The sequence below is a fragment of the Schistocerca gregaria genome, chromosome 4 (genome assembly GCF_023897955.1).
Source record: "Schistocerca gregaria isolate iqSchGreg1 chromosome 4, iqSchGreg1.2, whole genome shotgun sequence".
Classification (NCBI taxonomy): Eukaryota; Metazoa; Arthropoda; class Insecta; order Orthoptera; family Acrididae; genus Schistocerca; species Schistocerca gregaria.
In genome coordinates this window covers 410,997,465-411,012,438 of record NC_064923.1, presented here as the reverse complement: position 1 = coordinate 411,012,438, position 14,974 = coordinate 410,997,465, and the positions used below count along the sequence as shown (strand labels likewise).

General features: G+C 42.7%; 1 protein-coding gene across 1 annotated transcript in view; it reads left to right on the top strand.

Annotated features, from left to right (window-relative positions):
- The window catches only part of LOC126365942 (bestrophin-4), a 524,562-nt gene that overhangs the window by 369,418 nt on the left and 140,170 nt on the right, over positions 1-14,974 (top strand). The window lies entirely within an intron of this gene.

Below are 14,974 nucleotides of genomic sequence, written 5' to 3'. Positions count from 1 at the left end.
AACTGTGTGCCCGACCAAGACTCGAACTCGGGACCTTTGCCTTTCGCGGGCAAGTGCTCTACCAACTAAGCTACCGAAGCACGACCCACCCCCGGTACTCACAGCTTTACTTCTGCCAGTACCTCGTCTCCTACCTTCCTATAAGTACCTTAATATCAGAAAACATTACTTTGAGAAGCAGCTTAAGATAGTAAGTTCACCAGAAATCGTACATTAGCCTCAGTCATGTTAATAATCAAATGCACAGTGTCGTCCGAATTCTCCCCCTACATGCATTACTTGAATGTAAACTGAAACTATGTAAATAACGGAGGTGCATCTTGTAGCTCAGTGTAATACCCAAGGAATAATGTGCCTTGAATACTTCTTAACAAACTGTTCGTTTCTGTGTTCGTGGCTGTTAAGGTTCCGCGTTTTCTGAGACAAAAGAATTCCGCATATTCAGTCTGCAGGCGCTCCTATCCACGATGCGAAAATCAGCCAGAGTAGGTACGTCCAGATGTGTCTCAGCACCTCTGTACCAACACCTTTGGTACAGGGCACCAAGATTTTAAGTATATTAACAGTAAACGTTGTTGGTATGGTCTTTCTTTTTCATTTATCAGTTTTTTTCTGTATAAATTTATATGAAAACCTCATTTCATTTGGGAAGCTCGTTACCTGCAATACCGTTTCCCGGAAAGTGGACGAAAATTAACAAAGCACCTTTGTAATGCAGAACTGATCACTACATGGCGCGAGAGACGGACCCGCGAATAGAAAAGGAGGCGAATTACTTTGCTGGCAGTAGAGCAGATTGGGTCATCGGGACAGCTTAATGACTTCCAACATATAATAGTCATTGGGTGTCACCTCTACATCTACACTTACGTGATTACTCTGCCTTCGCACAACTGCACAGACTACCCCAACAAGGCTCCGTTCTCAATCCAAATTCCCATTCGCGCCTCGGCTCACTTGACATTGCCCCTAAGCTCGAACATCATTGCAGAGGCTCTCCAACTGTGTTGGAATAGCACGTCAGCATCAAACGAAATGGGGGTTCTGCCTGGAACCCAGTCGTAGGTGATTTAAGCAAATGAAATATATGGCTACAGAGACGTTTTCAAGTCTGCATATGTACATCATAGATGTTTGAGGCATGAAATGGTCTATGGAATCATGTGCAGTACACTAAGTGGGCTGACGCGTGAATGGCAAATCATCGCCTAAAACTGAAGTGATATCAGGTTTTCCCCAGGGAAGCGTCCTGGGACCTCTGCTGTTCCTGATCTATATAAATGACCTGGGTGACAATCTGAGCAGTTCTCTTAGGCTGTTCGCAGATGATTCTGTAATTTACCGTCTAGTAAGGTCATCCGAAGACCAGTATCAGTTGCAAAGCGATTTAGAAAAGATTGCTGTGTGGTGTGGCAGGTGGCAGTTGACGCAAAATAACGAAAAGTGTGAGACGATCCACACGAGTTCCAAAAGAAATTCGTTGGAATTCGATTACTCGATAAATAGTACAATTCTCGAGGCTGTCAACTCTACAAGTACCTGGGTGTTAAAATTACGAACAACTTCAGTTGGAAAGACCACATAGATAATATTGTGGGGAAGGCGAGCCAGAGGTTGCGTTTCATTGGCAGGCCACTTAGAAGATGCAACAAGTCCACTAAAGAGCCAGCTTATACTACACTCGTTCGTCCTTTGTTAGAATATTGCTGCGGGGTGTGGCATCCTTACCAGGTGGGATTGACGAAGGACATCGAAAGGGTGCAAAAAAGGGCAGCTAGTTTTGTATTATAACGTAATAGGGGGGAGAGAGTGGCCGATGTGATACGCGAGTTGGGATGAAAGTCATTAAAGCAAAGACGTTTTTCGTCGCGGCGAGATCTATTTACGAAATTTCAGTCACCAACTTTCTCTTCCGAATGCGAAAATATTTTGTTGAGCCCAACCTACATAGGTAGGAATGATCATCAAAATAAAATACGAGAAATCAGAGCTCGAACAGAAAGGTTTAGGTGTTTGTTTTTCCCGCGCGCTGTTCGGGAGTGGAATGGTAGAGAGATAGTATGATTGTGGTTCGATGAACCCTCTGCCAAGCACTTAAATGTGAATTGCAGAGTAATCATGTAGATGTAGATGTAGGAATTTGGATTAAGGAGAGAGGTGAGTTAGGATAGTCCGCCTGGTTGTGCAAAGCCACTTTGTCAGGGTGGCGTAGTGGTTAGCGCTTCTGCCTTTTGAGCAAGAGACCCGGGTTCGAATCCCAGGCTTGGTGGATATATTCATTCGTCGCTTCAGTGTGCATATGTAAATCACAGATTACTGTCACGGATAACCTAAAATGATAAATGTTACAGAAATTGTTTTAAGAGACACTTGTTTAAGTATAAAAAGAGTACTTAAATTGAAGGGAAAAAAGGCTTCCAGTATGTAAGCTTTGCGAGCTCTAACGTTCACTTCTGCATCGTGGGAACAGGGCAACAGTAGGAGTGCCTTTCGTGAAATATTTGCGATTATAGATGTAAATGACTGGGCCTACAAAATACCTGAATAAATTCACATAAAAGGTACACTCGAGCGTCGCCAAGGGAATTAAAACGTCAGTTAAGCCGTAGCTGACCGCTGGAAGCCCAGTGGCAGTGGCGCGGGCTGCATACCTCTCCGGCGATCACACCGCACGCCTGGCCACTTACTTTCGCGACTGAGTCACTAGTTTACGGGAGAAATCGCCGCCGCATAACTCCGTAATAAGATCCGACGAGGTGATAAACGAGCGGCCGTTATGGGCTTTCGCCGCTGCCCGCTAAGGACCGGCCAGCTGGGAAGTAGCGGCCAACAGCTGTGCACAGTGTTGACACGGCAGTTAGCAACCGGGATCCACTCCGAAGCGGTTTGGCTGGGTCAGCACTCGGCACCTAGCCACCCACAGACCTTATTGTCTTACCGGCGCGCTTGCGCCTGTACTCAGTGCCGTGCCACACAGCGCACGATTTTCACGACCATTCGCTAAATTAATTCGCTCAGGAATTTTGACAGCTACTTGCAAATTTTATAGCTTTAGTTGGAAAATGGTACTAATGAAAATGAAATACTTGTGCTATGCAAGTGTGCCATACAATAGTTTTTTCCTACTTTAATTTCCAAACTACGAGGGGTTATCATTGTGTTTTAATTATCTCCTCGAAAAAATATAGTTACTACCTTTTTTTTAACTTCTCGGCAGATTGAAACTGTGTGCCGGACCGACACTCGAACTCGGGACCTTCGCCTGTTGGGGACAAGTGCTCTACCGACTGAGCTACTCAAGCACGACGCGCCGATTATTACCGCCAGTACCTCATCTCCTATACAGAAGCAGGAGCATGCCTACACTCTTGGTACACAGTGAAATCTCAGCCCCACAGCACCGTAACACGCCGCTAGAGGAATGGAGTAAGGCTACACCATTTGGTTGGGTTGGGTTGTTTTGGGGGAAAAGGCCAAACAGCGAGGTCATCGATCTCATCGGATGAGGGAAGGAAGGGGAAGGAAGTCGGCCGTGCCATTTCGAAGGAACCATCCCGGCATTTGCCTGGAGCGATTTAGGGAAATCACGGAAAACCTAAATCAGGATGGCTGGCAACGGGATTGAGCCGTCGTCCTCCCGAATGAGAGTCAAGTGTGCTAACCATTGCGCCACATCGCTCGGTCACACCATTTGGTTTTGACTTCTCTGGCTGCGTGTTACGGTTCTGTGGCGCGAACATTTTAATGTGTACCACAAGTGCAGACATGTACATGGTACCAAAAAAATTAATTACGTAACTTTATATTTTCGAGTTTATCATTAAATAGTCGTGTCTACCCGTAGTAGACACAATTAGCGCAAGCGTTGTTCGAAGTCGTGAGCTTTGGCTTCCCTCTGCTCTGCTTTTACACATTCGAGTATTATACGCACGTCTGTTGGTGGGACATTCTTTTCGTAGCATAGGGAGAGGGAACGGATTTCCTAACAACTGCCTCCTTCGACGTCTGTCTTTAAGTGGTGTAGTGCTCAGGCTCCAAAGAACATGACGTCTTTCGCAGGTGCAAGTAAATTTCTTTCGTATTTTGTAGGAGCAATAGCGACTCCTCGATGGCATCGGAGGAAATTTACTATCTCCAAAGATTATTCCTTAGTAACACCGACAAAATGGTAGGTTTCTGCAATAACATGTGCGGCCACTCAGATCAGAATATGTAAAGAACATTCTGACGGATCAATGTACTTTCTACCTGTGTAATGCACAACATATCCTTGCTTAGTATTAAGAATTATTTACGCAATTATGAGATTCCGTGGGATCACGCGGGTCAAAGTTAGTTAATGATGGAAAGACTCAGCACGTGGTTTACAAAATGCTGATTAAAATATTAAAAAATTAAATAAGCAATAAAACGAGAAAACATTGAGAATATTCTAATAAACACCACATTATAAGGAAATTTTTCAAGTGCAGTAATCAATTCCTGCACAGATGTGGAGCACTGTTCACAAAGAAGCTTTTGAACTTAGGTTTGAAGAGTTGGGGTTTATCCAGTCACTCTTTCAATTCACCTGTAAGCCTGTTGAAAATGAAATCTTGTGCGTAGTGCACGCATTTCTGTACAATGCATAAAGAAGTGTTATCCCAGTGCTAATTGTTTTTTCGGCAAGTGTTCAGTGAATGAATGTTGTAGTCTCTTCTGTATGAATCAGCATTACTAACAAAAAAAATCTTTTGATGGAGTGTATGTAAAGGGGCGGCAAATTTAAAACTTCGAAAAACCTGTAGAACATGACATTCGCAAATTCACACAGTAGATTTGCACGACTGTCTTTTTCAATGCTAAGAAAATTCTTCGTACACTCAAATGGTTACAGTTGTGATATCACAGGAGGTAATAGAGTGAAATGAAGCAAAGTAAACGAACTTTGGTATTTCATTGTCATAGAGTGTCAAGATTATTCTTTTAGTGAAGAAAGCAGCAATTAGTTTCTGTGCAAGGTCTTGGATCTAGTAACTCCACGCAATTACTTGCACATTCGACAATCGTTCGGGAGGACGACGGTTCGAACCCGTGTCTGGACATCCTGGTTCAGGTTTTCTGTGTTTTCCCTAACTCACTCAGATTCCCTTCCCCATCCTTCACACACTTGGAGCTTGCGCTGCGTCGCTAATGCCCTCGACATCGACTGGACGTTAAACCTAGTCTTCCTTCCTTCCTGCAGAACTAAAAAAAAAAAAAAAAAAAACTCTTCACCTACCCTCAACGTATCATTTACGACGGACTAATTATCTTTCGTACTTTGAGGTCTATAGTCGTCTGCGTTTTTTTGAATGGAACTCGTCACATTCCCGCACAACGTACTTGTCGGGCTATTGCACAAGACGCTGCCATGCAGAAGGGAGTACGGACAAGTAGGCAAAAAGCGCGTGTCTTACCTTGCCGTCCTTGGGCCAGCGAGGCTACGCACACAGTAGGCCAATTCAGCTGAGCTATGCTTCCGCCCGATACGAATCCGCGTGTGTGGCCACGTGACATATTCGATTCTTCAACATGCAAAATGGGTGACAGCTCCACTCTCGTATTTTTCTTGACTTCTTCAGTGTTGTCAAGTCGGTGACTTTTCGTACCCCTTTTCATGCGTGATAAGAAATAGTCGCACGGAGTCAAGTCAGACGAGCAAGGTGCATGGAGCAGCGGAACCATGCCATTTGTAGCTAAAAGCTGTCTAACAGAGATGGCTGTGTGTGCAGTTGCGTTGTTGTGGTGGAAGAACCAGTCTACTGTCTGCCACAAATCGGGTCATTTCTGGCGAACACTATTGCACAATCTTCTTAAAACTTCCAAATAAAAGGTTTGAGCACAAGCTCTCGAATTCTTTCAATATTTTCGTCGATTCGTGCAGCTGTACGCCCAGAAAGAGGTTTGTGATCAATCGACATGACGCCATTTTTAAATAGAGCGAACCACTCGTACACTTAAACTTGCCATCACTAAAAACGAAACAAGAACAAAACAGCGCTAACAAAAACAGTCACTGCAGATGGACGGAACAAGCCAGGTCGACAACACAGGCAGCACTGAACTGACAATGAGCTGCGCTATACACGCCTAGCGGCGGAAATGCGTACTGCACAAGCTCTGTCCACGCCAAGGTTATTCCGGTTCTTTTTGGTTAACCCCGTCGTATCACTTCTTTCGCCTGTGGTAATAGGTGAAAAGTTACTAGATCCTCTGCGGTTCGGAATCCCCGTTAAATAACAGTTTCACGTATAAGTAACTAGGTAAATCAGTTCAACGGTCGGAGGAAGGCTCCTCCAGTACAAGCACTGCGATGTTCAAACTAGTTTTGTCCGCAGCTCGTGGTCGTGCGGTAGAGTTCTCGCTTCCCGCGCCCCGGTTCCCGGGTTCGATTCCCGGCGGGGTCAGTGATTCTCTCTGCCTCGTGATGACTGGGTGTTGTGTGATATCCTTAGGTTAGTTAGGTTTAAGTAGTTCTAAGTCCCATAGTGCTCAGAGCCATTTGAACCATTTTTTTCAAACTAGCTTTCAGGTTGAGGGCAGCTTTATGGTTTACCACGTTTACTAGTGAAACAAGAAACAATTAACTTCAGTACTAAATAACAGATTGAACGCCATATCGACTTGAATGCGCGGCTATAAAAAGGTAGCTGAAAAAGTTACTTTGCCACAGAACAGCTGTACAATGTAAAGTATACTTAATGGCAGATGCCAAAACATAGGAAGGCGGCGGAGGGTGGGGGGGGGGAACAAGGAACCCGAAAATGTCCAAAAAGTTTGAAACATGTCATAACTACATAAAATGAAAGAAAATACCTGACTTCTGTGTAAAGACTTCATACATCCAGTTCACTTCTGGATACGGATCAGCTCACAGATGAAATGTTTTTTTATACTGGCATGCTGCCGATTGCGGCCTTTTCAATGTATCCTGCTGCAACAACATACACAACTTGTTTCATGCAAAAAGAATCGGTGTCCGTTACGTAATAGGGAGGGATTCCCAGTTTCCGAGATACATCCAGTTCTTGGAATTTCATCCTTCGGCCCGACTGGTACAACTATTCTTGGAGTTGCGACAGCGAGATACACTCATGTTCCACCAGGTTGCGGTTTCGCTGGAGGTTGGGAATCCCACCTAAGCTCCGACTCGTTCTGCTTTTCCCCAGAACTGTGGTGGAGTAATATGAAATCGTTGCACTTAGTCGACACAGCACCCCCCCCCCCCCCCCCCCCCCCAACTCTCTCTCTCTCTCTCTCTCTCTCTCTCTCTCTCTCTCTCTCTCTCTCTCTCTGCCTCTGCTGCATCACCTGCTTTAAACTCAATCGAACGGACCGTGCTTTTTACGGCAAAATGTACGCCCTGTGACCTGTAGCAGAGGTTGATACACTGGATTCGTATTCTGAGGGACTCAGTCGAAAACCCGGCGTGCCTGTTCAGATTTAGGCATCCTTCAAGAAGGCCACAGAGGGGCCCTTCCAACATCCTAGTCCGAACAAGTTATTTTCCGCGTACTCGACTCCGATGCCGGCTGGGTGTTAAACGCCTCCCGACGTTCCACCCTACAGTAACTGACGCAGTATACCATCTGTTAGTGCCAGGTAAATGTCACACCGCAGAGAAATGTGAGGCGAGAACTGCCATAATGTGAATGTCTATCTTCAGAAAAACTCCCTTAAGGGATTACCTATGAATGCATAGGTATCCAGAACCGAACTTCTGCGAATACCCTTTTTCTGTAATTTTCATTGTGGGCGAGTGTTTCGTCTGTAATAACTGTCAACAGGACGATTCCTCACAGTACAAAGAAGTTGTGTCTGGAGATTCTGACAGCTTAAGTTCTTAAACACATGCAGCTTTTATTAGTCATTAAAATTGTCGCTTCGATCCGTACCTGCTCACAAGAAATCCTGTGGGAACAACGAATGCACAGACAACCGTTAGGCTTCCACCCTGACGGTATTTCTTTACTTGAAACCTATTACAAACGCATCCTAAAAAAAGAGAACACCCTTTACCGGCATGCCCGAAGGAAGAATATATATATATATATATATATATATATATATATATATATATATATATATATATATATATGATTACTGTGTAATTCACAATAAAATGCCTAGCAGAGGCTTCAGTGAACCATCTTCAAGCTGCCTCTCTACCGTTCCACTCTCGAACGGCGCGCGGGGAAAACGAGCACTTAAATTTTTCTGTGCGAGCCCTGACTTCTCTTATTTCACCGTGATGATCATTTCTCCCTATACAGGTGGGTGCCAACAGAATGTTTTCGCACCCGGAAGAGAAAATTGGTGATTGATATCTTATAAGAAGATTGCGTCGCAAGGAAACACGCCGTAATTTTAATGATTGCCACTCCAGTTCATGTATCATATCTGTGGCACTATCTCCCCTATTTCGCGATAATACAAAACGAGTTGCCCTTCTTTGTTCTTTTTCGCTGTCACCTGATGCGGATCTCACGCCGCACAGCAACACTCCAGAATAGGGCGGACAAGCGTGGTGTAATTAGTCTCAGATCATCGATCTTTGAGACTTAAAAAGGCCTCTGGAACTATTTCGTTTTATTTAATTCTCCTTTATTTGTAACATTATTTATATCATAAATTATAAAAATTACTTACCGTTGCAGTTGAATGATTTATTTTTCAATTCTTTTACATTCTAAACGAATGTCATAGATATTCTTTAAGAATTGGTCTTCAGCATTTTCTTCTTCGCCATGCAGCCCGCAGCCTGCTATGTAGTATTGTAGAAATCTCTAAAGCATTTCTATTATGAGTGAAGAATCTTAATAGGTCTCAACCCAGTACTGTAAAATAGTACGCCGAGAGCATAGAGAGTTAAATACTTAGGGATCGATATTTACAGTAATTTCTTTTTAACTGATGGTCTACATCATTTGAGAATAATAACCATGTCGCTAGACTTTTCATGGATTAGACAAGTACGTCTGGCAAGAGTTTCTGTTTTGGCAAAGGAACCTGTTGAAAACTCGTCTTAGGTTTCTCACCGGAACACCTCTTGGGTGGCAACCGCTACACTACTTCAAGAACTGGGAGCGATTTCAAGCGAAACTCGTAATTTACACTCTATGTCGCATAGTAATCTATTTAATTATCAAGCCGAAGACAATAGAGGGAGAGAAGTTGTGGAACGTAATTTGTGTGGGTTACATTAAATTACACGTGGAAATTAATTTAAGCCGCACTGCTGTGCCGTTTGTCGTCGGTAATTTTGCTGTGGTAGATCGTGTGAAAAAAAATGCTTGTTATCGCTCCGTATCCTACGGCTATGCGGCGTTTACTGCTCGCGTGTAGAACAGGGCAGGCAATTTCTCTTTTACAAGTCTTCTGGAGCTCTCAACTGACAGCATATAAGTGTCGCAATTAACCGTTATATAACGGTGAACTGATACACTGACGAGCGACAATAAAATTTCCATATCCCGTTTGCCAGTCTCGTACAAGTTCAGAGTATGAAGTGGAGCATTTTCCTTTCTCGCTGATAGAAACGCTCTTCGTTAGTCTTCAGCAATGAGTATTTTGTTCGTCGAAGTTTCATAAAAATTGTTTTTAGTTGTCCAGAAAGGAAATGAAAGTATTCTTAGTCTGACACTTACTACGCTTGTCTCTGTAGGATCCCGAAATTAGAAATGTTTCTTCTAAAATACCACTCACTTTTTCGTTTCTTACCTCACTTTAATTGCAGGGGCCACAGGTCAACCGTCTCTCAATGTGCATCTGGCCTTTGTCCAGCTGGATGCAATTTATAACGTCCTCTTAAACTTAGGTAGGCTGATATGGCGTAGTCCATCAAATCGCCTTCAGGTTTTCCACTGATTTCCTGTAACACATTAGACAAACGCCAGGATGGTTCCTTTCAGCGATATGACGTCGAATTTCCTGTATGACCCTTATCCAGGTGGTCCTGTGTGCAGTTTATAACGATCAACATCGACTTTTAAGTTCTAAAACCCCTCTCCTTATACGCAGAATGAAGCACAGCTACTATGTTGATAGGCACGCCAGTCATGTCCGTATTTAGATGACGACGTTATTGAATAGAATGATTGGAGCCCTATTTGGTAGTGAGGAAACTTTTATGACTGGAAGCAGTTAACTCGCATTGGTCCGAAACAGTGCAGAAAATGATAAGAACGATAATACAGCGGAAAAATAGGATTTGGAATTATCTGATAACATTCTGTCGAAAAGTTTTGAATATTTTGTTAGTTTTCATAGTAATATGAAAAGAACCATATGATTTCAAATGCCAAAAGATTTTCTTAGCAGTAACGAAGTTAATCATATTGTAAATCTCTAAAGATTAAAAAAAAAATTTGCCCCCCTTTAAGGCCTTCGGAAATCACACTTGGCCGCCTTGTGGACGTGCGGTTCTGGACGCTTCAGTCCGGAACCTCGCAGCTGCTACGGTCGCAGGTTCGAATCCTGCCTTGGGCATGGATGTGTGTGATGTCCTTAGGTTAGATAGGTTTAAGTAGTTCTAAACCTAGGGAACTGATGACCTCAGATGTCCCATAGTGCTTAGAGCCATTTGAACCATTTGAAATCACACTTGGGTAATTCTCAGGAGGATCTTGTGTCCTATTTCCAGAGATTTCCTTAAGTTGACTCAACTGTAGAAGTGTCTCAGTAGTAAAGAATACAAGTAGTAAAACTTCATGCATGATGCTGAAATTTTTCACGCCTCTCAGCGCTCATTACGTCATATCTCCTGATCTATGTATCAGACAATGATATAATTTTGTAGGTTCATTCAGCGGCACATCTGGATGCTGTCTGCAAAATGTGTGGCGAATAGTTAGTAGCAAAAAAAAGTAAGATTTAAACTTCGTGCTTAATGAGGCAGTTTTTCACGAATCTCAGTGTTTATAACGTTATATCTCGTGAACTATTTTGATACGATGATATAACTTTGTAGGTTTATTTATCGGCATGTGTGGATACTGTCTGCAAAATTTATTGCGACTAGAGTTAGTTTCACATAAGTAATAAATTTAAACGTTTAGATGCAGTTTTTTCATCGCATCTTATTGTTTATGATGTCATACCTCCTGAGCTATGGCAGATAGGTGGTTCTTACCACCACATCGATGATTGCGTGACAGTAAGGGATATGTGTACCACGTTTGATTGAAATTTGTCCAGTGGTTTAGCAGGAGACGTGGAAAACACACACACAAATACCTGTTTTTATTATTTGTATGGAATCGACTGGGACAATCTTCCTCCTTCCGAAGTATTGCCAACTTAATTGCCAATACCATTGGGTTTATTGGCATTCTCCCTAATAGCCAAGTGTCATGTCTTTCTTCAGACTCTATTTTTTCTGACGGCGACCTCGGTACGCGCTTAAATTGTTGTGTAAAGCTATCGTCCTTGCTGGCAATTGAGTATCTCATGTTCTTAACATTACCTACAAGACCCAAAAATTGGTTTTAGCTGTGTGGGAGAAAACAGCCAGACATCGGCAAAATAACGATAAATCTCAGCGACTAATAGTGATTTCAATCTTCAAAAATCTGGCACATAAATAGACGTTATCCAATTTTTTAAGCCTGAAACTCATTTTTAAAAACAGCCGGAAGACGTAATAATAAATCGTTTTAACATTCAATTCATTAAATGTGAATTTTTATGTCACTGTTGCGGTTATTAGGTATGTGTTCACTTAGTTATTTAGTAGTCTACTTTTAAAGATGGTACACCATAAATTGAAAAGCTTGTAAATGAACAACGACATGTAGGCTCGTAGATCAAGAGGCACTGGCAGGAAACGCGTGCGTGGGCCTCCGTGTTGGGCCTATTCCAGCTTCTTCCATTCGCATTCCATTCCTCTTTATAGTACCACATTCTGTTATGTCTGGCTAGAAACGTGCGAAGCCATTCTTCATATGTATTTATACGTTCTTGATTCTGTAGTATGTGTCAGGGTCATAACTGTCTCGCATATAAATATGTAGTTGTAGACTTACTGCATCTACGGGTCGGTTCTTTCTCTCTCATTATTTCTTAATAATTCGCTGGATATAACTTCAGCTGTTTCTCTTTTACCTTGAGACAGATATATTTATGTTTCCAGGAGCAAGTAGTTTCCCTACCCGTTAATATTTAGCGCCTATCAAATCATACAGTAACTACGATAGGTGTTGTGTATGATGCCTTACTTTTTCTCCAACCATTCCACAGTTTATGTTGGTCCTTCTCTCAAAGCGATAATGAGATAGAGTATTGTACCCAGCAATACCTTTCTTATTGCGGAAGGACTCTCTTTGTAGCCGCTCGGGATTAGCCGAGCGGTCTGAGGCGCTGCAGTCATGGTCTGTGCGGCTGGTCCCGGCGGAGGTACGAGTCCTCCCTCGGGCATGGGTGTGTGTGTTTGTCCTTAGGATAATTTAGGTTAAGTAGTGTGTAAGCTTAGCGACTGATGACCTTAGCAGTTAAGTCCCATAAGATTTCACACACATTTGAACATGTTTTTTGGACTATTTGTTTATCAATCTTTCCTAACACACTCCGATTTTCTATTACGTCAGCTGAGGGTAGAGACCTCATTATTATGGTTGCAGATCAATTGTTCAAAATGTTTTTTTTGTATGAACAACAACAAATAAATCCGTGCCCTTAATAAGTCTTTCTTGTTTTTGTATATCGGCTACGTATTAGTCTGTGTAACTCGTCTAGTTTTCCCATTTTTTTGTTTTTTCGATCTCAATAGCCCTCTTTTCATCCAAGCGACAATCTCTTTAGGGTCTCGGTTTTATCAGATAGCTATGAATTTCATATTTCCACTCGTCCTATACTTTCAAAAATATTATTTTCTGTTAGATATTGCCAGCCTCTTACAGTCCCTGAAACGTTACGTAACAAATTTTTCACAAGATCGTCGCCATAATGTTAGCTCGTTCAAGTGATTTTGCTTAGCACGTCATTTTCTGCGGTCTCGTCCTAGTGCAATGCCGTTAGTAAGCCGAAAAAATACGGTAGGTGATTCAAAGGAAATTACCTTCTTCTAGATTTTATTCGTAGGAGCGACATCCACATGTCTTATGCAACGCCATTGAAAAGATAGAAAATCATTTTGTAGTCCGCACGTGACACTACGACCGATGCATTGCCGTTGTCGGCTGGCAGAACTATAGTTTACTTGTCCTCCTACAGATTTCTCAATGCTGGTCGTTTGATCCTAGCATTGACACTTTGGTAAGTGCTCCATAAGTATCGCTTCAAACCTCTTCTGTTGCATACGGTGGTACAGAAACATGCCCCATGGAGCTCATTAGTGTAGGTTGCGACACGAAATTCTCATTTTGCCTAGATTTCTCACTCTTATCATAAAACAAGGCGAACAATGAAACACGCTTCTCTTTTGGCGTATCCTATCCTATTCAAAGTTTAATGCGGTCGAATGTATTATTTGCTTAATGAGTACATCCCAGTAATTGTGTTATTTTATTCTAATCTTCTATTAGATAATCTCCTCTTTCTCCCTCCCTACACCCCTCTCTCTGTCCATCTCCTCATCTTCCCTCTCTCTGTTCTTTTCCCCTTCTTGCCTTTCTCTGTCCATTTCCACCTCCCACCCTGTTAATCTCCTCCACAATTTATCTGCCTGTCTTTGTCCATCTCCCCACTGTCCATCCTCCCACCTCTCCTTTCTCTGTTCATCCTCCTCCTCCTCCTCCTCATTCCCCTGTCCATCTCCCCCCTCTCCTGCCTCTGTCCATCTCCCCCCTCTCCTGCCTCTGTCCATCTCTCCCCTCTCCTGCCTCTACTGCTTTCCCCCTCTTGTTCCTCTATCCATCTCTCCCCTCTCCTTCCTCCCACCTCTCCTTTCTCTGTTCATCCTCCTCTGCCCCATACCTCTGCCCATCTCCCACCTCTCCTCTCTCTATCTAACTCCCCCTTCTCTTTCTCCTTTCTCTGTCCAGCTCCCCCTCCTCCTGTCTGTGCCTGTCTCTTACTTCCTCCTTGCTATCTGCTTCTCTCTTCGCCCTCCCTTTCCTCACTCACCACAATAGGAGGCTGGTGGTTCTTACCCTCCAGTATGGTAGCTACTATATGCACCAAATTTGATTGAAATAGTTTCTGGCGTTTCGAATGAGTTTTTTTTTTCCCATGGATCACATACACAAATGTCAAATATATTTCACATGTACTTAGCATATTTCACACGTATTTGTACGCATATTTCACCTATATGTCTAGAGAATTTCACAATGCAATTTCATTTTCACGGAGCTTAATGTTAATGACACTGTAATCCTTGAACTATGATCTGTAAAATGATGTAATTTTGGAGGTAATAGTAAAGAAGTAACAAATTAAAACGTCGTGCATGATGCGGCAGTTTCTCATGCATCTGAGTGCTTATGACGTCATAGCTCATGGACTCTGTGCCGTACAGTTATACATTTATATATTTACATTCAGCGGCGTATGTGGATAGTGTTTGTGAAAAGAGTTGCGAACGGAGCTAATAGCAAAGAAGTAATAAATGTAAACGACTCGTCTGATGTAGTAGTTTTTCACCCATTCAGTTTTTGACGTCATATCTCCTGAACTTAGTGTCGTGCAGTGATGTAATATTTCTGATACCTTCAGTGGTGTATGTGAATACTGTCTGCAATATGTTTGAGTAATGGTAGTAAAGAATTAATAAATAAAAATCTCGTGTTTCAAGTGGCAGTTTTACTGCGTGAACAGTGAAATTGTAGAAAGCGATAAACCTTTATTTTTCCTTTCGTCATTTTGTGGGGATCGTCAGCTAGGTTTGAAGGTTTGAAATTATGTGTAAATTCTGTTGAGTCTCCAAGTGCTCTCATTCTCAAATAGTGGATGACTAAAGTAAAAGTATAGGTATTCTTGCGATATGGGCTACACTGCTTTTTCGCCCCCACCCTTT